Source organism: Oryctolagus cuniculus, chromosome 1 (genome assembly GCF_964237555.1).
Source record: "Oryctolagus cuniculus chromosome 1, mOryCun1.1, whole genome shotgun sequence".
NCBI classification, from domain to species: Eukaryota; Metazoa; Chordata; class Mammalia; order Lagomorpha; family Leporidae; genus Oryctolagus; species Oryctolagus cuniculus.
Window position 1 is genome coordinate 205,400,690 of NC_091432.1, and position 24,888 is coordinate 205,425,577.

At 41.7% G+C, this 24,888-nt stretch overlaps 2 long non-coding RNA genes and 1 pseudogene across 2 annotated transcripts in view; 1 reads left to right on the plus strand and 2 right to left on the minus strand.

Moving 5' to 3' along the window:
- LOC103348915 (uncharacterized) overlaps positions 1-16,043 on the plus strand; it is a 40,416-nt gene extending 24,373 nt beyond the window's left edge. The window contains exon 3 of the long non-coding RNA XR_007923503.2: positions 15,904-16,043. This is a non-coding gene — a long non-coding RNA (uncharacterized lncRNA). The remainder of the gene's footprint in view (positions 1-15,903) is intronic.
- The window catches only part of LOC103348955 (uncharacterized), a 25,410-nt gene continuing 7,099 nt past the window's right edge, over positions 6,578-24,888 (minus strand). The window contains exons 2-3 of the long non-coding RNA XR_007923514.2: positions 11,214-11,269; positions 6,578-6,708 (exon numbers count right to left, since the gene is read on the minus strand). This is a non-coding gene — a long non-coding RNA (uncharacterized lncRNA). The remainder of the gene's footprint in view (positions 6,709-11,213; positions 11,270-24,888) is intronic.
- LOC127493411 (14-3-3 protein beta/alpha-like) lies at positions 21,502-22,481 on the minus strand (annotated as a pseudogene).

The following is a 24,888-nucleotide window of genomic DNA, read 5'->3' on the forward strand; positions in this document are numbered from 1 at the left end:
TGGAAGTTCTCTCCTCCCTTCAGAGAAAGATACCTCCTTCTTTGATGGTCTGTTCTTTCCGCTGGGATCTCACTCACAGAGATCTTTCATTTAGGTCATTTTTTTTTTTTTTTGCCAGAGTGTCTTAGCTTTTCATGTCTGTGAAACTCTCATGGGCTTTTTAGCCAGATCTGAATGCCCTAAGGGCTGATTCTGAGGCCAGAGTGCTGTTTAGGACATTTGCCATTGAGTCTTGCTGTACATGTTCTTATAAATATTTTGAGTTCCATTCCTTGCATTTCTTCTATCTCATCATCTTCATAATCTTGTATTGGAGTATCATTTTCATTTGGGAGCGTCGTGATGTCTTCCTTGTTCTTGTTTCCTCGGTTATTGCGTTTGTTGTTTGGCATTATGGAGATATTCTTTGGTTTCTTTTCTTTTCTTTTTTTTTTTGTTTAGTTGCTTTTCTCGTTAAACTATGACTCTAGATTAAGTGGACTGTCTGCTTTTGGTGAATCTCTAGAGGCTTGTGGTGGGTGTGTCCAGAGAGCTCTATTCAGTTCTTCAGGGTTAAGGGTGTGCAAAAGGTGACATACCCAGGTTTGGTATGGTAAATTCTCTCTCTCTCTCTCTCTCTCTCTCTCTTATTCAGAAGGGAAGTAATTCCGCTCAGCTGAGCTCTTCTCCTTGATGGCAATCAGTGCCTGAGCACTAGCTCTGGTGGGTGTAATATTCGTTTGCTCTGTCCCAAGGACCACACAAAGGATCTGTGCAGCCCTCAGTGTAAGCTCAGATTCCCCTGCAATGTCTCTCTCCAGGTAGCCAATGCTGCCCGAGTTTGTGGCATCTCCCACTGAGACTACGAGACTATGAGACTACTCATGTCTAGCCACACCGTGAGTTCTCCCACACACCCTCAGTTTTGTTATTTTTTTTTTCACAGTCCCGGTTCATAAGCCCCACACATTCACTAGGTCTTAGTCTCCTGTTATTACTCCCAACCAGAGTCAGGATTTTTTGCTTGGCTGAGGGTGGGCACAGTCCCGAGCTAGTGCAGCTGTTATGTATGTCCAAAATGGCACCTACTCTGTTGTCTTGCACACCTTTGTAAGATGTGTGGCAAGAGAATCGTGTCCATACTGTCCCTTTTATTTTTTTCTCTCCTCTAGTTAGGCTGGTGTACTTTCCCCCATGGGGCTTTAAGCCTTGTTCCCTCTAGGCTCTTCCTGCCACTTTTCTGCCAGTGTCTCTGTCTACTGTGGTTTCGCCTTACCTCTCTTTCCAGCACTGGTGCTGAGAAGACTCTCGGCAGTTGGGCTCCCGAGGTGTAGGTGCCCATGCCCTCCACATAGATCCACTGTGTCCCTCTAATTCCAGGAGAGTTTCCTCTGCAGTTTTTCTCCTAACTCTTTTCTCCACTTTTATTAAACTATCTTTTCCTGGACTATCAGTGAGCTCCTCCCTATTCCGCTATTTTGGAGCCCCTAAATCTATTGTTAAAGATTTCCACTACATTCTTTATTTTCTATTGAATTCTTCATTTCCAATATTTCATTTGATTTTTCTTTAAATTTTCAATTTCATGGGGAAATATTCATTCATGTCATGTATGAATGTATTTAATTTGTGGATTTGCCTCTGGTCATTTCTAAATTATCCCATGATCAATTTTTTGAATTCCATTTCTGCCATTTCTTTAATCTTTTCATCTTCACACATTCTAGTATAGAAGTGTCATGTTCCTTTGGGGATGTCATGTTTTCTTCCTTATTCTTATTTCTTGTATTGCTGATTTTTTTTTGACAGACAGAGTGGACAGTTAGAGAGAGAGACAGAGAGAAAGGTCTTCCTTTTGCCATTGGTTCACCTTCCAATGACTGCCACGGCTGGCACATTGCGCTGATCCGAAGCCAGGAGCCAGGTGCTTCTCCTGGTCTCCCATGTGGGTGCAGGACCCAAGGACTTGGGCCATCCTCCACTGCACTCCCTGGCCACAGCAGAGAGCTGGACTGGAAGAGGGGCAACTGGGACAGAATCTGGCGCCCTGACTGGGACCAGAACCCGGTGTGCCGGCGCTGCAGGTGGAGGATTAGGCTATTGAGCTGCAGCGCCGGCCGTATTGCTGATTTTATATTTGGCATTTGTAGAGATACTTTTTCCCCCTTTGATGGCTTTTATCTTTGTACTATCCATCTGTGGCTTAGTGGAGGGACAGCTGTTTCAGTTGATACCTAGAAGTATCTGCTGGATGTGTCCAGGGAACTCTGTTCAGTGCTCCAGGGTGAAGGGAGTGTCCAAGGTGATACCCACATTGGTTGTGGTAAATCTCCTTTTTTTTTAATCAGAGGAGAGGTCTAATCAGTTCTGTTGGTGTAGTCTCACACTCACCTCCTCTCCTCCAAGAAGACCAATGCTTGGGTGCTAACTCCACTGGGTACAATATTCATTTGTGTTGCCACAAGAACCACACAGAATATCTGTGCAGTCATCAGTGTGAGCAATGTGTCCTGCAGCAATGACCCTCATCAGGGAATCAGGGAGTCCTGGGCATGTGGAGCTACCCACAGTGACTGTCCAAAGACCCAGCCACACCTCTGCTCTCCTATGCAGCCACAGTGTTTTCACAATCCCAGCACACAAGGATCCCACAGTCACAAGCACCTAGCTCCCTGTCAGTTATCTCAGCCAGACTCAGGTGTCTCCTCTCAGATGGTTGCTAGGCATGTGGATGCAAGCTGGTGTAGCTGATACGTATGTCTAAAATGGTGCCAGCTCTTTCAGCTATTTACAGTACACTGGTGCCATGTGATTGGAGATACAGAAATGCGCCCCCCATTTTTTTCCTATAGGTTGCAGGTATATTGTCCCCCACCAGGCTCCAAGCCTAACTCACCCTGGGTCTTCCCACAGATTTATTGCCCTCTTGATCTTCTTAGTCTGGTCTTACCTCCCTCTCCAATGCTGGTGCTGAGGCTCTGTGCTGCTGGGCTCCTGAGTTGTGTGCACCCACAGCCTCCATATAGGTTCACAGTGTCACTTCAATTTGTATGGAGTTTCCTCTGCTGTTTTCTCCCTAACTCTTCTCTGAGATTATACTCTTTCCACTTTTTTTAAAAACTATCTTCCCCTAGACTAGAGCAGTAAGTTCCATCCTTATTTCACCATCTTGGCATCTCCCTTTTATTTTTTATAAAAATGATTGTTATTCATATTTTCCTGTAACTAGCTTATTGCCACTCAACTATACATTGAACAATAGTTCAGTGTTAAAAAAAAAAAAAAACAGCTCTGGGGCCAGAATAGTGGCACCACAGATTAAGCTGTGTCTTGTGACGTTGGCATTCCATATTGAGAGTTGGTTCCAGTCCTGACTGTTCTGTTTCTAATCCAGCTTCCTGCTAAAGTATCTGGGAAGGCAGCAGAAGATGGCCCACGTGTTTCAGACCCTGTCTTCCATGTGAGAGATCCAGATTGAGTAGCTGGCACCTGGTTTCTACCTGGCCCAGCCCTAGTTGTTGTAGATATTTGGGGAATGAATTAGTGGATGAAAAATCTCTGTTTTTCAAATAAATAAAATAAAACTTTAAAAAATAAAAATATAGGGGCTAGTGCAGCAGATTCAGCCACAGTTGTGATGCCAACATCCCATGTTCAAGTACTGACTGCTCAGCTTCTGATCTGACTACCTGCTAGTGAGCCTAGGAAGGCAATGGAAGATGGCCCAAGTACTTGGACCCCAGACACCAATGTGTGATCTGGATGGAGTTCCTGGCTCCTGGCTTTGGCTTGCTCCAGGCTTGGTTATTGTAGGCCATTTAGGGAGTAACCTTTCAAATAAATAAACAAGCAAACAAATAATTATTAAAAGAAATACAGCTCTCTATCACTACTTTAACAGCTATAACAGAATTCTACATTATTGACATAGTATTTATTTAAATTGACTCAAAAATTTTTAAATGATTAATTATGCTACGATAAGTAGTTTTATATGATTCACATTTTAAAAATTATTTGATATCATTCTCTCTGTTTAAAAAGATTTATTATTTATATGAAAGGCAGAGTGACAGATTTAAGGAAAGAGAAATAGAGAGAATCTTCCATTTGCTGGTTCATTTCCTGAATGACTTCAATCGCCAGGGCTGGCCCAGGCCAAAGCCAGGAGCCATGAACCTCATCTGAATCTCCCACATGAGTGGCAGGATTCAAGTGCTTGGACTATCTTCTGCTGCTTTTTTATCTGCATTAGCATGGATCTGGATCTGAAGTAGAGTAGGTGAGACTCAAATTCATGCTCAGATATGGTATGTCATTCCTATGAACTTACTTCTAAGGGTACAGTTTAAAAACTTTCATTGGACTCCAAATCCTATTAAAATTGGTGGTAAAAATGCCATCTTAATTGTTAAAGTATAAGTGTTAAAGTGAACACATACATAGGGTTAAGTGTTATAGAGATCATATAAATAGGATCAAGTGCCCTGCAATAATAATAGATAGAATTAAAAAGGAGAAAATATACAACATGGGAAGCAGTCCCCATAGCAGACTCATAGAATGACAGTCACTTTAAGTAACACGCTGACCTCAGAATCAGCCCTTAAGGTTTCCTGGTATGGCTGAAAGGCCCATGAGAGCAATTCTGGCAAGGAAAACCAAGACACTGTGGCAAAAAATGTTCTACATGAAGGCTCTCTGTGAGTGAGACCCCAGTGGAAAGAAGTGGTCATCAAAGAAGGATATACTTTTCTCTAAAAGGAGGAGATAACACTTTGCTTATGGCCTTGTCCAAATACTGACAGAGTGTGTAGACTCAAAAGGCTTCCATAGCCTAGGCAGCTCATGTCAAGAGCCTTGGGTGGTCACTGACATCATACATAAGAGCATTAATTGTTAACAACAAGAGTCACCATGTGCTAACTCTGCATGCAGGACCTCTGTCCTCAATGAGTTTTATTGAGAATTAACTGTAAAACCAATTTTCAAACAGGTTTTTTTGTGTATATATGTTTGTGTGTGTGTGTGTGTGTGCAAATTGTTGAAATCTTTACATAGTATAGAGTTGACTGCCTGTGTACTAAGTTAATTGAAAATGAATCTTAATGGAGAATGGGACTGGCAAGGGTACAGGGTGGGAGTGGGGGTGGGAGGGCAGGTATGGTGGGAAGAATAATTATATTCCTGAAGTTGTACTCATGAAATTTGTATTCCTTAAAAATAAATTTTAAAAAAGTAAAAAAAAAAAAAAAAGATATGGTATGTGGCAAGTATGGTATGTGGCTTAACCTGCTGTGCCACAAAGCCAGAACCTTCATTTTCTTTAGAATATTAAACCTAGAGTAGCTTGGTATATGACATATTTTAAGCTGTTAATACAAATTGACTAATTGTTGGGAAATCGTTTTAAAAGTAGGACATTCTTCCTAAGAAGAAAAAAAATATAAAACAATATGTTCAGTACTTCAGACAGTTTAGCATTTAGCAGCTTGAAACCACACATCTCTGCTGTTATTCTAAATGTTAAGTTCACATTTCAAACATAACAACCTAATTAGGTTTAGTCATCACTTAGTTGTAAGGCATCATACGGATACTTGTTAAATTGATAAATGCAAGCACAAGAAAAAGAGAATATGTAATGTTTGATAGGGAGCTAGTCTTACCATAAACCCAAAATTATGAGCCTACTTCTTGGTAAATTCTAAGAAACACACCAGAAAGAGTTGCCACACAAAATAATTAATTTAATTTAATTGGTTTTAGGATATTGTAATAGAAATAAGTCAGATTAAAGACTTGAACTGCACAGGGCATTACCTGGTAACAAGATCCTCCCTGTAGTATTATCCTGCTCCTCATTTTTTAAAGGTTTATTTATTTATTTTGAAAGTCAGGGTTACAGAGACAGAGAGGTCTTCCATTTGCTGGTTCACTCCACATTTGGTCACAGTGGCCAAGGCTGGGCCAGGCCAAAGCCAGGAGCCAGGAGATTCATCCGGGTCTCCCAAATGGGTACAGGGTCTCAAGCATTTGGGTCATTTTCCACTACTTTCTCCACCTTATTAGCAGGGAGTTTGATCTAAAGTGGAGCAGCCAGGCATGAACTGGTGCTCATATGGGATGCTGGTGTCATAGGTGGCAGCTTTACCCACTATGCCACGATGCTGGCTCCCTGCTCCTCATTCTTCTGGGGCATGGGTCAAAGGTCTTTCTTCTGGATTAACTCTGCTGAGTGAGAGAGTCCTCACAGGAACCAGCAGAGGAGCAGAATTTCCCCCGGCTAATCTAAGTTAGGTTGTGGGTCATCAGGTATAGCCCTGAGTTGCTTGTATCCTTGTGTAATAAGGACAACTTTATCCTTGTTTACCTTGCAACTTTATCATTTTAATGTGTTTAGTCACAAAATGTAGTGGACAATTGAATATGCATAGCCCAGAGAGAAGAGAAGAAGTAGAGCGCCAAAGGGCCCATGAATGCAAGAAATAAAGTCATTCTGAGGAAGGCTTGTTTGATTGGCTGTTTTCTATTAACTAGATGACTTCTTCTGGTAATGTTGTTGTACTCTCTTCTATTGTCCTTTCCAATCTATAAGCAGGGCTTTAATACAGACAGTAAATATATTGTTAAACACCAAGAGGTACTTGTATCTCCCAGGAGCTATGGGTGTAACAGTAAAATCAGCTTGCCATCTTTCTTCAGTGAAGTTCTCTGGATTTGATTGTCCTAGTCAAAGGGTGGAGGGAGATACAGAACACTTGGTTTTTACATTATTTATTGACAAAAAGCCACATTGTCCAATTATTTTCTTAATCAGATCTTTTATGCCTGGGGTGTATATGAGCCTTTAGAACCACAAGTATAAGATCTCCTTTCCATATGGGTAGAATCATGAACACCCTAAGGAGTCTCTATGCTGACAGTATGGAGACCCAAATCTTTCCTTGTTGGTTTATCATATAGCACTTAACTGTTGGGGACCATTGATAACAACTTGTAAAGGCTTCCCTTATTTCCTCAGGAGTTTCCACTGGTGTAGACTTACAGAAAGGAAGAGATGGAAGTAATGGCTGCTGAAGAAACTCTCCTGAGATAGCAGCCCTTAGTGCAGCTGCACCTGCTAAATTATTTCCTTTCCTAGGCTCTGATTTTCCCTTTTAATGACCTCTACAGTGCTGTAGTTGCTTCTTTGGGGCCAGGCACTGCTTCTAACTGTTTAAGAATCTCTGATCCATGTTTAATGTCTTTTTAGAAAGTGTTTACTTTTTTATTTATTTGAAAGGCAGAGTGACATGGAGGGAGGGAGAGAGGGAGGGAGGGAGAAAGTAAGTATGAATCTTCTATCTTCTATCCACTGGGTCACTTTCTTAATGCATGCAACAGCCAGGGCTGGGCTATGTTGAAAACAGGAGCCAGGAACTCTGAGCCATCACTTGCAGCCTTCCAGATGCATTAGCAGGAAGTAGGATCCAAAGTAGAGGGAGAGATAGGACTTGATCCCAGATACTTTGGTATGGGACAATCTCTTAACCTACTGAGTTATAATGCCCACCCCTCATGTTTGATTTTTTTTTTTTTTGCTGCTGTTTAAAAATCCTTATTTTCTTTCCAAATGGCTCTAAGAGCTTGGGTAATAGAAGGCATACTTGGAATCTGTGAATTAATTATTTCTCTCCTGGTTCTAAAGCTCTGGTTAATGGAATTATATTTTTGTTTTTTGAGTGGATGTATCTGGTGCTAGTTTCTATGGTTAAATGCAGGGACACTAATGCATCACCTTCTTCTTTCTGTCCATTTTTTATGAAGGCAATCCCACCCACAAACAATATTATTGTTTTCTATATTAGGTAATGATTCACTCTGGAGATTTTTCTGGCTAGAGAAAATTTGATCCATCACATCTGGGCAGGCATGGGTAAAAGGCCTCTTGTATCAAGAAACAAGTAGCTGGATTTAGGGTATGGCAGGTAGTTAAAGAGATCTGATGGGAGTGTAGCAGCATAGCTTGTCACAGAAATGTTTTATTTTGGGATAGCCATAGATGTTTTTTAGTCTCTAGTAGACTACAGATCCAATGAGGGAGTCCTCCTGTCATAGGTTGACCCATAGTTAGCTTCTCTGCTTCCTATCTCTGCTTCTTATCTCAGGTAGCTGCTACAGCCTTCAAATAATGGGGGTTATCCTTTTGTCATAGTGTTTAACTGATTTAAGGAGTAAGCTACAGGGGCCAACAATGTAGTACAGTAGGTTAAACCCCAACCTGTGTCATCAGAATCCCCCTTGGATGCTGGTTCGAGTCCTGGCTGCTCCATTTCTAATCCAGCTCCCTGCTAATGTGCCTGGGGAAGCAGCAGAGGATGGCCCCAGTGCTTGGGCCCTTGTACCTTCATGGGAGACCAGGAAGAAGCTCCTGGCTCCTGGTTTTAACCTGGCCTAACCCTGGTTGATGTGGTCATTTGGGGAATAAATCAGTGGATGGAAGATTTCTTTGTCTCTCTCTCTCTCTCAACTCTTTCAAACAAATAATCTTTTCTAAAAAGTAAGCTACCACTCTAAATTTGTAAAGATCCCAACATATGGATTAATGCAACAGCTAGTCCCTGCTTCTCATGAACATAAAGGTCAAATGATTTATTTAAGTCTGGTAAAGGCAGTCTGGGCACTTTTACATGTAGGCTTTTACACTTTTTGAAAGCTTTGTCATGTACCTTATCCCATTTAAAAGGAGGCATTTAGTGCCACGTGGTTTATCACAGAAAGGCTTAGCAATCAACCCAAAGTTTAAATCCAAATGTGGAAAAAGCCTACCAGTCCCGGGAATTCTCTCTCTTGAGGAAGATTATACTGTTCTTTTGAAACAATGAACCCCACGTATTTTAGGTATTTGTGTCTAGGTATTTGTGTCTTTTCTTTAGATGCTTTATACTCTTTGCTGGCTAGGAAGTTTAACATGGCTACAGTGCTTGTTATATAAGAGATTTCCTTAGTAGGGCTGGCTATCAAGATGTCATTTATGTACTTTGAAACAATATACTGTTTTAATTTTAATTTTCTTAAATATTAGCTCAAAATTTCTGTGAAGATAGCAGGGAAGTTTTAAACCCTGGGATAAGACAGTCGATCAGACTATTGTTTCTGGTGGGATAGCAAAAACAAGTATCTCCTGAGGTTCATAATTCAACAGGATGCAGGAAAAAGTATCTTTTAAGTCCAACCTGAATAGTACTTGCTATCCCTGGGGGAAATTTGCCAGTATGGTAGTAAGAGCTAGGTACCACAGGATGTATGTCTCAGAGTAGGTTATTGATAGCCCTAATATCTTAAACAAATCTACGTCTCCTATTCCTATCTTCTTAACAGGTTGAGTAGGAGTAGTACATGGAGATCTGCATGGCCTGATCAATATCTGCTCTAAAATCTTAGCTTCTGCTTGCAAGGGATACTGTTTTACCCAGGGCTAGTGATCTATCTGTTTTAATTTTACTCTTACTGGTGTGACACTGATTGTCCCAAATGTGTTGTGTCTACACTTTTGAATTAAATTAGGCTTAGAACACTTAGAAGGATCACTTCCTTTTCAGGTGCTGGTGTATTTTATAAATAAGACTACTAGCTCAACTTACTGACTTCCAAAGAGTTGTGTCTTAGGGCCAGCATTGTGGCATAGTGGATTAAGCAGCTGCCTGCAGCACTGGCATCCCATATGAGCACTAGTTCAAGTTCCAGCTGCTCCATTTCTAATCCAGCTCCCAACTAATAGGCCTGTGAAAGCAGCAGAGGATGGCTCCAGAGCTTGGGCCCTAGAACCCACATAGGAGACCAGGAAGAAGTTCCTGGCTCCTGGATTCAGCCTGACCTAGCACTGGCTGTTGCAGCCATTTGGGGAATGAACCAACAGTTGGAAGACCTCTGTGTGTGTGTGTGTGTGTGTGTGTGTGTGTCTGTAACTCTATCATTCAAATAAATAAAATAAATCTTAAAAAGAAAGAAGAGTCGTATCTCAATTTTGTCTTGTTCTCAGTTTATTGAGGCCCCTAAGTTAGATAATATGTCTATTTTATAGGTCAAGGAATCCAGAAATCCCTTAGTATCTAATTTTTTGGATACTCTTTCTATACTATATCTTATCAAAAAGATCTCCCTTTTTGGTATATATCAGGAAGAACGTGGCTCCAGTTCAGAACAGAAGTTTAACAAATTGTCCTCCCACGGGTTACATGGGGAACTCCTCAGGGAAGATGAGGATCTGGTTGAAGGATCCACCTGAGGAGCCCCACAGCCCTGTCCCATCTCATCTTCAGTTAAAGATAGCTAGCATGATTCAGTCCTGTCTGATTCCCTCCCACTCTCTGAACAGTTTAGGAATTTCCGCTTCTGGTGCCCTTTCTATTTTTAGTAAGCACATTACTTCAGTCACACTTCTTTTGTGGCCTTCTGATTCCTTGGTAGAGGGTAGGGCCACTCACTCATGGTGTCTTCTTCCTCTCTCGCAGTTTACTTTGAGCAGATTGGAGCGCCACAGCCAAAAGGGTAGATTGTCTCTGTATCTTTTTGTCTTTTATTTTCTTCCTCAATCATATTTCAGTTATTAAACACTGCAAAAGTATCTTCCACTAACTGAGTAAAGTTAGTATCAGCTCAAGGCTGATTGCCAGATTTTTTAACCATTCTATGGTTGCCTGGCACAATTTGAGATATGAAATATGTATCAGGAGCCATTGTACTACTTTGGACATCAGGATCCAAATTAGTCTATCATCTGAGGTAGTCCCATAATCTTTATAAGAAGGCAGAGTGGTTTTCATCAAGGCCCTGTTATGCCTCTCTCAATTTACAATGATTAATAGGTAGCTGACCCACTATTTGCATAAATCTCAAAAATAGACCTGAAATGTACTAACTTTTTGTGGTAACTTAGAGCATTTTCCATTTAGGATCTTCTTTGGCACTGTCCATTTATTTGGCCATCAGGCATTCAATGCTGGGTCATACTCCTTGTTTGTTAACTAGCTTTTAACATGACAGCTGACTTGTCTTTAGCAGTAGGTAGGTTGGTCAGCAGGCTTTGGATATCTGCTCAAGTGGAGTTTTGAGTGATAAAAATTCTCTTGAGCAAGTTAATAATTTCCTCTCCATCTGTGTATCTTTCTGTGTGTGTGCTCTAGTGATATAAGTCAGAGCAGAGGAAGTATGTACATTTTATAAATTCACCTTTACCATGAGGCACTTACCTGAAAGGATGAATTCCAGGTTTATAGCTGGTTCCTAGTCTAGTCATGCTTTCTTTCTGTAAAACAAAACAAAATAAAATGAATGAACAAAATAACCCCAGAAATCCAATTGCAGTATAATATTAAAAGGTAGGGTCACCCTCCCTCCTTTTTTGACTCAGTGAGGAGTGTATACTTCTCTTTTCATATGCCTTCTTCCCCTTGTGCCTGAATAATTCAATAGGAGAAAGCTAGGGAATGGGCTTTAAATTACTCTTGAGTCTGACAAGTTATTTTTGAATTCCTTTTAACAGAAAGACAATAAGGCCAGAGGCTAGGTCCACTTGCCAGTTGAGCACTGGATCCTAAATGAGGTCCTTCTGTCAGGAACTCACATCCTGAATGTACAGTACAAGAGAGATGAGATTAGAACAAGGAAATTGAAGTTTATACCTCCAATTGTCTGAGGGAATTCTCTGAGCAAGGGAAAGGTAAACCAATAAGTTATAGGACCTCACCAAAAGTGATAATAGAGGAGTGAAGGAAGTGAGAACAGCTTAGGCACCCTGAAAGTCAGTCTGACAATTAAAGCTCTGAGAAGGAATTTGGGCATTCCCAATAAAGTGACTCCAGAGGGACTTGAACCTGTACTTTGTCACCATCTGGGAGTTACTAAGGGAACTCTAGCCCATTCTTTGCAGCTTTCCTCAGATTAACTAGTCAAACTTTTTAGACCATTCCCATTTCACCAGAGCCAAGATTAAGGCCTTCCTTTGGCTATGTTCTGTGGTCCTCACAACAAGGCTCTACTCAGACTTTGTGAGATAGCTCAAAAAAATAATCCTTATGGCGAGGCTGTGGGGCTGGAACCACTTACCTCCATTGAGAAATCCACTGAGCAAAGAACTCACTGGTCACTGGTGCCAAGAAGGGAGTCCTTTTTCAAGAACCAATCCCTGATTCCAGGTAGTGTGTATGGGTTAGTCTGGGGAAGCTGTCACTGCCCCAATTACACTGTCTGCTGGAAACCAGGAGGTCAAGAGATGAGAACCTTAGAGAAAGAGCAGTCCCATCTGGGTTGCCAAATGTTAACCACCCAACATTGTGGGCCTATTTCCTAGAGAATTCTAAGCACCAGAAGGAGTTTTCATGCAAAGTAATTTGTTTGTAGCAAATAAAGATTTCCAAAGCTATAACTCTACAAAAAGAGGAAATGGTGCCTTTTATAATGGCACAAATGAAAATGTAAGAGGGGAAGTTCTTGTCATTACAAGTAGGAGTGGGTAAAAGTTCATACAAGTGTGGTTCAGAAACATGCTCCAACGTGGGCTGCATGTTTTGGTAATAAGGCTTAAGTTTTTCCTGGGGAGGAGCTCTTAGTATTAGAATGAAGCAAAAGATGATATTTTGACCTATCTACACAGGTGTTGCTCTTGTAATAGCATATGGTGGCTGGTAATTGCACCTCTCCCAGGAATATGAAAATCTGGAAGACTACTTTGGAGAACATCAGGTGCTTTTATGATCTTAAATAGACATGACTCACAATAAAAACTTTTGAGTTGCTTAGGGTGTTAGCTGGTGACATTAGTTTTCAAGGTTAACTATACATTTGAAATGTCAGTGCAGTGTCAAAATTTGTTCCTTAATTTGGATGTATTCAAATAAAAGTATTTTTGTCTCCATACTTGTCGCTCCCCCTCTTCGTGGAGGAACGACGCTAAACCCTGCCTAGGCTTCATATCCGAGTCACGGCACCATTATGTCGCTCCCCGTCTTCGTGGAGGAACGACACAGGACCCTGCACTGTTCTTTCATCTGCTCGGCCCTCCCCGGGTTTGCTGCTGGTTCTTCCCGGGTTGGCTACCGTCCCTTCCACCTCCGTGGAAGGGCGGTTCCCCCTGGCCACTTTCCCCACTTCCGCGGGGGAGAGGCACACCGCCGGCCGGCTCTCTTGGGGGCTGCACAGGTGTTCCCTCAGATGTTCCTGGTGCATGTTGTCTCTCTCCTCCTTTATAGTCCTCTTCCACCAATCCCAACTCTGCTACCCACACGCCGAGTATGCTGCTCTCCTGCAATCAGGAGCAGGATCAGCTCCTGCAGGTCATCACTCAAGCTGGCGAGAGGCAGCTGCGTAGAAGTTGTTACTCCCTTCTCAGCGCCATATTGTGGGAAAGCAGATGCATAGAATAAGTCTTAATTCCAGTAACTTAGTCTAGTCCGAGTTGCTCCCAGTTGCTCCCCACAATACTCTTGCAATCTCTATAATCCTGGCATCCAATTATTTTAAAATCCATATGCAATTGTAAGCTTAAAAAGAATCCAGCCCTAGGCTGGTGCACAAATTGTAATTGGGGGGTCGTAGTTCAATAAGTGAGGCATAATGACCTATTCCATTATTCCAAGCAAATGTTACCAATCAAACTATGCTTAGGGGCAGTGGAGGTTGGGGAGGGAGGAATAAAGAATGGATTTTGGGAAATCCCTGAACTGTCTCCCATGTGCTGCAAATAAGTTCAGATGTCTTCTGCTTTATGAATGTCTACAACAGGAGAGACTACCATCACACCACAACATAGATCAAGCTTCAGATGCAAATATATTATCCATGCGAGGTTACTTTTCATTTGAATTTTTAGGATGTATATATTTATATGCTTATATATATGCTTATATATATGTAAGCAGAAAGATTCTGAATATTCATGGGTTCCTAATTGTTGTAAGAGCTCCTCTAAACTGGATTTGACCATATGCCTTCAGTGCAAGAAATTCACATTTGAAGGTATTGGATTGATGTGGGTAACATCCTGACAATACAGTTGGTTGGAGTCAATACATGCTTAAGTTTGATAATATTATGATACCTATTCTCCCTTATTGATCTACAGTAATTTAAAAGATGGAATGTAAATTCTCTACATAAGAAATAATCATAGGGCCGGCGCCGCGGCTCACTAGGCTAATCCTCCGCCTAGCGGCGCCGGCACACCGGGTTCTAGTCCCGGTCGGGGCGCCGGATTCTGTCCTGGTTGCCCCTCTTCCAGGCCAGCTCTCTGCTGTGGCCAGGGAGTGCAGTGGAGGATGGCCCAGGTGCTTGGGCCCTGCACCCCATGGGAGACCAGGAAAAGCACCTGGCTCCTGGCTCCTGCCATCGGATCAGCGCGGTGCGCCGGCCGCAGCGCGCCGGCCGCGGCGGCCATTGGAGGGTGAACCAACGGCAAAGGAAGACCTTTCTCTCTCTCACTGTCCACTCTGCCTGTCAAAAAATAAAAAAAAAAAAAAGAAATAATCATAAACCACCAAAAAGTACATGGAAAACTCATATTATGAAAAGACTATTTTTGGATTTTAAAATGTTTTACACCAAAACAAATTTGTCTTTTAATTCTATTGTCTATAGATTTTTAAAGCACACTTGTGAAATTAAGTAACAAGTGTTTCACAAACTTAAGTAATGTACAGATCCTCCTTTTAAAGGAAAAAAATTCTTGTGGACCACTTGGTGATTACTTAAATTATTTTTATTAAAATGTTAATTAGAATATATTAAACGTAAGCTTGGTACAAATTCTTTATGCCAAAACATACTTACAAGTTAAATATAAACAAACTATAGGTCTGACGGTGTGCTGCTGCTTGTAACACCGGCATGCCATATGAGTGCCAGTTCAAGTTCCAGCTGCTCTGCTTCTGATCCAGCTCCCTGATAATGTGCCTGGAAAAGCAAAAGAAGATGGCCCCAGTGCTTCGGCCCCTGTTGCCCATGTGGGAGACCCAGATGGGGTTCCACGCTCCTGGCTTTTTGCTCCTGATGTGGCCATTTGAGGAGTGAATCAGCAGATGGAAGATCTCTGTCTCTCCTCCCCTCTCTGTAACTGCCTTTCAAATAAATAAATAGTCTAAAAAATATGAAGCTTCAAACCAAATAAGTTTAAAATGAGCAATATTAATTCAATGTGACACTTTTTTTCTGATGAAATATTTTATTTCACTTTTGAATTTTTATGCTTTTCCTATTGTGCATAAAGTGAAAGTAGAACTGTTTAAAAGATATACACAAATCTAAGACATCAATCACCAGGGATTTTTCTTTTCTTTTTTTTTTTTTTTTTTGTTATACTATTTTCCCAACCATAGGTGTGCTTGGTAGGCAATACACCATCACAGAAGCAAGCATTAGGCAGAATACTAAGGAAATATAAAACAAGAAAGAGCTATCAGAGGGGCGGGCGCTGTGGTATAGTAGGCTAATCCTCTGCCTGGGGTGCCAGCATCCCATTTGGGTGCCAGTTAATTCTACTGATCCAGCTCTCTGCAATGGCCTGGGAAAGCAGTAGAATAGGCCCAAATGCTTGGGCCCCTGCACCTGTGTGGGAGCCCTGGAAGAAACTTCTGGCTCCTGGCTTTGGCTCAGCTCAGCTCCAGCCGTTGTGACCATTTGAGAAGTGAACCAGCAAATGGAAGACCTTTCCCTCTGTCTGTCTGTCTGTCTGTCTGTCTCTCTCTCTAACTTTACCTCTCAAGCAAATAAATAAAATCTTAAAAAAAAAAACGCTATCATATATACAGACAGGATTGGTTCCACATTCACTGTTGCATTTTCAAGTGCCAAGTATTAACTGCACATTTTTGTTCAGCTGGAAAGGAGGAAGTATTTTTTTATTTGTTTTAAATCGGTGCATGAATTTTTCTTTTCTCATTTCACCAGATGGACAAACAGATGGACTCTACAGCTACATGAAATGCTAAAGGTTGGAGAGGTCGTACTCTGAGACAGAAAGACGTGGCTCATCTTGATTCTCTCCACTGCAGTACCCATGCAAACACATCTGAGAACTGAGCTGGATGAGCACACTAGGAGATCTGGTAACAGGTACTAACAAGCATTATCAGGACTGACTGCAATACAGGGACAAGTTATGGCTATTTAAAAATACTTTGATTCATATCTTGATGATTGAATATTCTGAGAACTGGAGGAACCAGAACTATGATGCCAGAAGCTCTTTGAGGCAAGGCTTGCTTACCAATGGGCACACCAACATCTTTCACCTTCTGCATATATAGTATTAAAAAGTGAACAAAAGAAAAAGTAGAATTCAGAAAGAAAAGAATGTAATGAAGCAGGAGGACAGAAATTCAAAGAAGGAAGAGAAACCTAAGGTCAACAGTCAAAAAGGACAGGGGGCAAGAATGATTAGATATCAAAATTTAAAATCCCCAAGCTAGGAAGAACCAAAGACTAAGTACTCTTGAAGTGAAAGGCGATCTCTATAGAACATTATTCTTACAGGTGTTATCCAGGAAACAGATAAGGGCATTCATCAGATACATGACTTCTATTTTCCTTTAGCTGAGTAGTTACAAGAAAAACAGATTCCAATGTTTTCATAAGTGGTAAATAGATAACATCATTGTAGGAAAAGGGGCTTTGTCAACTTATGAGTACTGGCCCTTTCTGCAGCATCATAACTAAAAATTTCAATTTCAGGCTTTGGGTTTCCTCAGAGGATGACACTGTAGACATTAATGGTCATGGACTTTTGAGTGACAACAGCCCAAACCAATCAAGTGTCTATAAATCCTGAACAGAAAGAATAACTGTGAATTACCATTGACTTTGAACTATAAATGGTGTGGATGTCTCACTTCAAGCTCCAGCATCATAATACAACCTTCATAACTTTCTTTACAAATTTACAAGGGAATTGTATTTCAGTGACTATTTTGATATCAGGTTAAATTTTCCAAAATGTTACACATAATTCAGGTCTTTTTTTCCTACCAGTAAGAGTTCTGCAGGCCGGCGCCGTGGCTCACTTGGCTAATCCTCCACCTGCGGCGCCAGCACCCTGGGTTCTAGTCCCAGTTGCTCCTCTTCCAGTCCAGCTCTCTGCTGTGGCCCAGGAGGGCAGTGGAGAATGGCCCAAGTGCTTGGGCCCTGCACCCGCATGGGAGACTGGGAGGAAGCACCTGGCCCCTGGCTCCGGATCGGCACAGCGCCGGCCATGGTGGCCATTAAGGGAGTGAACCAACGGAAGGATGACCTTTCTCTCTGTCCCTCTCTCACTGTCTATAACTCTCTCCCTCTCTCCCTCTCTCTTTCTCTCTCTCTCTCTCACACACACTGTCTAATTCTGCCTGTCAAAAAATAAAAAAAGAGTTCTGCTAATTACAGAAACCCATAATTGCAGTGCTGTTTTTAAAAAATTAAACACAGTAATACTGCCAATGTTAATCAAAATCAAAATTTCAGAATGCAGTGGCATTCATTTGACCAAGCTAAATGTTAAAGTACGAGCTGTTTATCCCATTGACCATTTTTGCTAGGTTGAGGCTGTGTAAATCTAATGTTGACATAGTTGGGCCGGTGCCACGGCTCACTTGGTTCGTCCTCTGCCTGCGGTGCCCACATCCCATGTGGGTGCCAGGTTCTAGTCCCAGTTGCTCCTCTTCCAGTCCAGCTCTCTGCTGTGGCCCGGGAGGGCAGTGGAGGATGGCCCAGGTGCTTGGGTCCCTGCACCTGCATGGGAGACCAGGAGAAAGTGCCTGGCTCCTGGCTTTGGATTGGCACAGCGCCGGCCATGGCAGTCATTTGGAGACATAAACCAACAGAAGGAAGACCTTTCTCTTTGTCTCTGTCACTGTCTATAACTCTACCTGTCAAATAAAAAAAAAAATTCTCTCTCTCTCTCGTTCTCCAGTTCTGCCCTTCAAATAAATAAATCTTAAAAAAAGTTGATATAGTTTTTTTATTTAAATATTTGTTTACGTATTGAAAGAGTTACACAGAGAAAGAAGGACAGGCAGAGAGAGAGAGAGAGAGAGAGAGGTTTTCCATCTACTGGTTCACTCCCCAATTGGCTGCGACAGTCGGAGATGCGCTGATCCGAAGCCAGGAGCCAAGAAGTTTCTTTGGGGTCTCCCACACAGTTACAGGGGCCCAAGCACTTGGGCCATCTTCTACTGCTTTCCTGGGCCACAGCAGAGAGCTGCATTGAAAGTGGAGCAGTGGGTGCTATTTAACATAGTTCTGGAAGTTTTAGCCAGAGCCATCAGACAAGAAAAAGAAATTAAAGGAATACAAATTGAGAAGGAAGAAGCCAAACTATCCCTCTTTGCAGACGATATGATTCTTTACTTAGAGGATCCAAAGAACTCTACTAAGAGACTATTAGAACTCATAGAGGAGTTTGGCAAAGTGGCAGGATATAAAATCAATGCACAAAAATCAACAGCCTTTGTATACACAAGCAATGACATGGCTGAGAAAAAACTGCTAAGATCAATCCCATTCACAACAGCTACAAAAACAATCAAATACCTTGGAATAAACTTAACCAAGGACGTTAAAGATCTCTACAATGAGAATTACAAAATCTTAAAGAAAGAAATAGAAGAGGATACCAAAAAATGGAAAAATCTTCCATGCTCATGGATTGGAAGAATCAACATCATCAAAATGTCCATTCTCCCAAAAGCAATTTATACATTCAATGCAATCCCAATCAAGATACCAAAGACATTCTTCTCAGATCTAGAAAAAATGATGCTGAAATTCATATGGAGGCACAAGAGACCTCGAATAGCTAAAGAAATCTTGTACAACAAAAACAAAGCTGGAGGCATCACAATACCAGATTTCAGGACATACTACAGGGCAGTTGTAATCAAAACAGCATGGTACTGGTACAGAAACAGATGGATAGACCAATGGAACAGAATAGAAACACCAGAAATCAATCCAAACATCTACAGCCAACTTATATTTGATCAAGGATCTAAAACCAATTCCTGGAGTCTATTCAATAAATGGTGCTGAGAAAACTGGATTTCCACGTGCAGAATCATGAAGCAAGACCCCTACCTTACACCTTACACAAAAATCCACTCAACATGGATTAAAGACCTAAATCTACGACCTGACACCATCCAGTTATTAGAGAACATTGGAGAAACTCTGCAAGATATTGGCACAGGCAAAGAATTTCTGGAAAAGACCCGGGAGGCACAGGCAGTCAAAGCCAAAATCAACTATTGGGATTGCATCAAATTGAGAAGTTTCTGTACTGCAAAAGAAACAGTCAGGAGAGTGAAGAGACAACCGACAGAATGGGAAAAAATATTTGCAAACTATGCAACAGATAAAGGGTTAATAACCAGAATCTACAAAGAAATCAAGAAACTCCACAACATCAAAACAAACAACCCACTTAAGAGATGGGCCAAGGACCTCAATAGACATTTTTCAAAAGAGGAAATCCAAATGGCCAACAGGCACATGAAAAAATGTTCAAGGTCACTAGCAATCAGGGAAATGCAAATCAAAACCACAATGAGGTTTCACTTCACCCGGGTTAGAATGGCTCACATACACAAATCTGCCAACAACAGATGCTGGAGAGGATGTGGGGAAAAAGGGACACTAACCCACTGTTGGTGGGAATGCAAACTGGTCAAGCCACTATGGATGTCAGTCTGGAGATTCCTCAGAAACCTGAATATAACCCTACTGTTCGACCCAGCCATCCCACTCCTTGGAATTTACCCAAAGGAATTTAAATTGGCAAACAAAAAAGCGGTCTGCACCCTAATGTTTATTGCAGCACAATTCACAATAGCCAAGACCTGGAACCAACCTAAATGCCCATCAACGGTAGATTGGATAAAGAAATTATGGGATATGTACTCTTTAGAATACTATACCGCAGTAAGAAACAATGAAATCCAGTCATTTGCAACAAAATGGAGGAATCTGGAACACATCATGCTGAGTGAAATAAGCCATTCCCAAAGGGACAAATATCATATGTTCTCCCTGATCGGTGACAACTGACTGAACACCAAAAAGGAAACCTGTTGAAGTGAAATGGACACTATGAGAAACGGTGACTTGATCAGTATAGCCCTGACTGTTAATGAACAACTTAATACATTATCCCTCTTAGTAGTTTTTTTTGTCTATTCTATTTAATATGACTGGTTTAATTCTGTAATTAATACACAGTTATTCTTAAGTGTTGAAATTTAACTGAAATGTGATCCCTGTTAAACATAAGAGTAGGAATAAGAGAGGGAAGAGATATATAATTTGGGACATGCTCAAGCTGACTTGCCCCAAATGGTAGAGTTAGAAACATACCAGGGGACTCCAATTCAATCCCATCAGAGTGGCATGTACCAATGCCATCTCACTATTCCAAGTGATCAATTTCAGTTCACAATTGATCATAATGAAAGGACTAAGAGTCAAAGGGAGCACGTAAACAAGTCTAGTACCTGCTAATACTAACCGATAGAATAAATAAAGGGGAGAATGATCCAACATGGGATGCGAGATACTCAGCAGACTCATAGAATGGCAGATGTCCTAAACAGCACTCTGGCCTCAGAATCAGCCCTAAAGGCATTCGGATCTGGCTGAAAAGCCCATGAGAGTATTTCAGGCATGGAAAGCCAAGACACTCTGGCAAAAAAAAAAAAAAACCTAAACTAAATGAAAGATCTCTGTGAGTGAGATTCCAGTGGAAAGAACAGGTCTTCAAAGAAGGAGGTACCTTTCTCTGAAGGGAGGAGAGAACCTCCACTTTGACTATGACCTTGTCTAAACAAGATAAGAGTCGGAGAACTCAAGGGGCTTCCATAGCCTTGGAAACTCATGACTGGAGCATAGGGAGATTACTGATGCCATAAACAGGAGTGTCAATTTGTAAAGTCAACAAGAGGAGTCACTGTGCACTTACTCCTCATGTAGGATCTCTGTCCTTAATGTCCTGTACATTGTGATTTAATGCTATAAGTAGTAGTCAAACAGTATTTTTCACTTTGTGTTTCTATGGGGGTGCAAACTGTTGAAATCTTTACTTAATGTATACTAAACTGATCTTCTGTAAAAAAAAAAAAAAAAAAAAAGAAGAAGAAGAAGAAATTATCAATTCCCAACTTGACTCTCACTGGGATTAAACATGACAATAGGTCTGATCTGATTTCATCATAATTTAAAAAATCATCTATTATTTTTCACTTTATGTTTGTGTGGGAGCAAACTGTTGAAATCTTTACTTAATGTATGATAAACTGATCTTCTGTCTATAAAGAGAATCGAAAATGAATCTTGATGTGAATGGAAGGGGAGAGGGAGTGAGAAAGGGGAGGGTTGTAGGTGGGAGGGACGTTATGGAGGGGGGAAGCCATTGTAATCCATAAGCTGTACATTGGAAATTTATATTCATTAAATAAAAGTTAAAAAAAAAAAAGAAAGTGGAGCAGTGGGGACTTGAACTGGCACCCAAATGGGATGCCAGCACTGCGGGCAGCAGCTTTACCCACTATACTACAGCACCTGCCCCAACATAATTTTTTTTAATCACACAAAGGGATATATGTGGTGGGTACAGAGTAACACTAAACAGATCAGAAAGCATGACAGACTTTAGTTCTCTCCCCCCCCCCCAGCATCTTCTTCATCTTCCTGTTTTTCTGATGTCCACAGAATGAAATTATCCCTTAAGCACCCTGCATCATCTGAGTGCTTTCTTCTTACTCTTGATTCATTGTATCCAATTCAGCAACTCATCATCAGATGCTGTGTATCCAGGCTGCAGACCTTTCCAGGAGAGTTTAGAATCTCATAGTACAAGACTGAGAAGTTGTGTGCCAGGCCAAGTGGAATTGGGTGTGTGGGCTGTATTTGTTTCTTACTAATTTCAAACACATCCTGGTAAGCCTGTTGGGAGTTCAACACAGTGGTTCGCTTATTGTCTCCATATGCCACCTTAGATACCAAAAATAATCTTTCACTTTCAAGTAGAACACCTTATTTCTGGTTGTATAGCTTTGGGAATAAGATATTTGTCCAACAGCTACAGAACAACTTTGCAGATATCCTGCAGCTCCACCTCTATCTTCTCACAGCAATCTGCCCAATTACTGCTGCTTCTCCCTTCTGGCTTTCTGTTCAGTGCTGGAGCTGACACACCAGGAAGTAAGGCAGGCACCTATGCATTATAGGCAACAGACAGCAGATTTCTCTGTTGGAGAGCTTGTGCCCTTATTCCATGACTGCCTTTGTGACTGCAGCATGTCATCGCACTCAGCCTGCTCTGCCAGTTAGTCTTTTTGTACCAGCTCACTTTTATCCATGATCATTCCTTTGGGATGAGGCAAAGAAACTTACATCTGAGTGCATCAACCACTTCCTTTCCAAGCCTACTCCTCAGCCAGTGGTGGTGGCAACTGTATCTCTGTGCTGGCCACCCAATGTGAAACTTGATGTTGCTTTGCTGAAACTAAGACCCTACTTGCTGTGTGAAGACAATATGATAATATTCTTTGTTATTCAATGATCTAGTTTATTACTCCTGACTGCTGGGAAAGATGTTTTATTTCTATCTGTATGGAATCTCTTGAGACTTATAAACTCTAAGAATAAGCAAGGGTGTTCCTGGAAACCTTATTAGGTGCTGCTGCCCCGAATCTATACTACAGGAGTTGAACTAAACAGGTGTAATTATTTGGGGTGGGATAATGATTATTGCATTGTCAAAAAATCTTTTAAAAGTAAGAATGAAATCATGGGTTTTGCTCAGGGATCCTGAGGACAGTTTTTCTATAGTTCTACATTCCTAAAAGCCCTTTCTAAGTTGCTTCTGTAATTCAAAATCAGTGAGCAAAAATCTTTATACCAAAGTTTGAGATAGGCAATTTTCTTTCAGTCCTTGATGTTGAGAGTAGTTATTCCTACTTTACCTACTTGAGATGTCTCCAGTATATACCCAACCTGTATAGTCTCTAGGCTTTGTCTGCTGTCTCCCTTGCCCTTAAAGGCCATGAACACCTAAATTCTTATTTATCCAGTTTTAAAAATGCTCCTAAGCTGAAATTCAGTTTAAGTCCCCAGTGTATTTCATGAAAAATGGTCATCACTCTATGCTTCTGGGAATGGACATTCTAAATCCTGTTATAATTATACTACAAACCTAACAGCCCCAATACCTGATGCAAGCATTTTGGTGATTTTGTTCTTTCTTCTACAAGGTCAGGCATATTGCCAGTTGCCTGCTAATAGCAGAATGACACAGTGGACCTACCCAGTTACAATTCACAAAGGCAACATGGTTTATCCTCTGTCCTCACTGTACAAGATGTGAAGCCTGGCCCTGGCTCCCTAGACTAAGGCACATCCCTGATCTCCAGAAATCATAAGAGGGCAGGGTATGGTATAAGACAGTGGGCCATGTGTTTTTGGAGGCAGAGGTGGAAGGGGTGAAGAGATGAAAGGAGAAAGGTGTTTCAGTGATGAATAGCTATAAGATAGGGGTAATTGAAAACATGAGGGGCTGGTTTCCACAGAGCACTCTCAGAAGAAGCTCAACATCACTGCCTAGAGTAGTATTTCTTAAACATGCCCAGATGTTTGGGCATGGGGCTCCCAGCTAGCCATATTGCAAGTTCTTCCCTCCACATGTGAAGGAGTTCAAAGGTAGAGGCATAAAGATGTACAGAAGAGCAGGATTTATTTGGAATAAGACAAACAGTGCAAGGTTAAAGACAAAGTGTGCATAAGCAGAACAGTCAAAACTGAAAAAAAAAACCAAAAACCTCTCTTCAAGGAAAAAATCCAATAAAGAAAAGCCTCCAACAACAACAACAAAAAAAGTCCCTGACCAAGAAAAATCTCTGAAAAAGGAACTGTCACTCCCACTATCAACAATATTAAGCCTTTCCTTTATACCCTCCAAAGGTATAGGGGGTAGTATAGAGGGTGAAGCACAATTGAGTATTCAAAAGGGCCTGGAGTTTGGGATGGGTCTCAAGTCCTTCTCATTTCTGTGCCCTATTAAAGAAATATCGGGGGCCGGTGCTGTGGTGCAGCGGGTTAATGCCCTGGCCTGAAGTGCCGGCATCCCATATGGGCTCCGGTTCTAGTCCCGGCTGCTCCACTTCTGATCCAGCTCTCTGCTATGGCCTAGGAGAGAGTAGAAAATGGACCAAGTCCTTGGGCCCCTGTTGCACCCACGTGGGAGACCCGGAGGAAGCTCTTGGCTCCCAGCTTCGGATCGGCGCAGCTCCGGCTGTTGCAGCCATCTGGAGAGTGAACCATCAGATGGAAGACCTCTCTGTCTCTACCTCTCTCTGTAACTCTGTCTTTCAAATAAATAAAATACTCTAAAAATAAATATCAGAAGTGTCATGGCATCAGTGTCATGGCATGGAAGTGGGCATGCCCCCCATGGCAATTTTAATTATAATGACCTAAAAGTCACAGTGGAATGGGTTTGGGTGTGGTGGTGGGGAGGATTGGAAGGATGCATCCTGGAGCTGTGTTGGGTATTTCCATCTAGTACTGGTTTCAAGTTGGCAACATTATGAAACTTGTAGTTTCTTTTACTGGGAAAGGGCAGGGGCTTGCTGGTACATGGGAGATGGGCTTTCTGGTGCATAGATAGGGAGACCTGGATTATGCACAGAGAATGGAGTTTGGATGGTACACAGAAGGGTATCTGTCATGTGGGCTAGGCCAGGCTGTTAAATGGGCAGGCCACAGCTGTCTAGTGGTGGGTCAGCCATTGCTGTCAAAATATGAATCGTCTGGAGCTGTCAATCACCGACCCCTGCAGGTGAATGAGGAGCTCTCTATAGCAGTTCGGCTGGGGCTATCAGTTACCACTCTCTGCTGTCAAGTGGGTTGGCA